Source organism: Schistocerca gregaria, unplaced genomic scaffold (genome assembly GCF_023897955.1).
Source record: "Schistocerca gregaria isolate iqSchGreg1 unplaced genomic scaffold, iqSchGreg1.2 ptg000301l, whole genome shotgun sequence".
NCBI lineage: Eukaryota > Metazoa > Arthropoda > Insecta > Orthoptera > Acrididae > Schistocerca > Schistocerca gregaria.
Window position 1 is genome coordinate 1,218,845 of NW_026061785.1, and position 999 is coordinate 1,219,843.

Genomic DNA, 999 nt, shown 5'->3' on the forward strand with positions numbered 1-999 from the left:
AGATTCTGCATCAAAAGGAGGACTAGCAGCCGAGTTGCACGGGACAATGAGAAAAGTGTTCATATGTAGTAAAAACCTGAGAAATCCGTCCGTTTTCGTCATTTGTTATCGAATCGACTTAAAGCCAGATCGTCACATTGGCTGCTCTTCTCTCTGAAACGGTTGTACTTATCGTCTGGAAAGCTTTGTCGCGTGCTGCGGTATGCGGAGACACTAAAAGCACCATAGTAGAAAACAGATGAAGCTTCTAAGATGATGTAATAGCCAGTAAGAAGTAGTACAATTCAAGTTTTAGGTATCGATTATTGACTTTTTAGCTGGCTTTGGTGCCTTGGACATGAGCTATTACCTTAAGATTCTGCATGAAAGGAGGACTAGCAATCGAGTTGCAGGGGAGAATGTGAAAAGTGTTCATATGTAGTAAAAACCTGAGAAATCCGTCCGTTTTCGTCATTTGTTATCGAATCGACTTAAAGCCAGATCGTCACATTGGCCGCTCTTCTGTCTGAAACGGTTGTACTTATCGACTGCAAAGGTATGTCGCGTGCTGCGGTATGCGGAGACACTAAAAGCACCATAGTAGAACACAGATGAAGCTTCTAAGTTGATGTGATAGCCAGTAAGAAATAGTACAATTCAAGTTTTAGGTATCGATTATTGACTTTTTAGCTGGCTTTGGTGCCTTGGACATGAGCTAGGACCTTAAGATTCTGCATGAAAGGAGGACTAGCAGCCGCGTTGTACGGGAGAATGTGAAAAGTGTTCATATGTAGTAAAAACCTGAGAAATCCGTCCGTTTCCGTCATTTGTTATCGAATCGACTTAAAGCCAGATCGTCACATAGGCCGCTCTTCTCTCTGAAACAGTTGTACTTATCGTCTTCAAAGCTATGTTGCGTGCTGCGGTATGCGGAGACACTAAAAGCACCATAGTAGAACACAGATGAAGCATCTAAGTTGATGTAATAGTCAGTAAGAAGTAGTACAGTTCAAGTTTTAG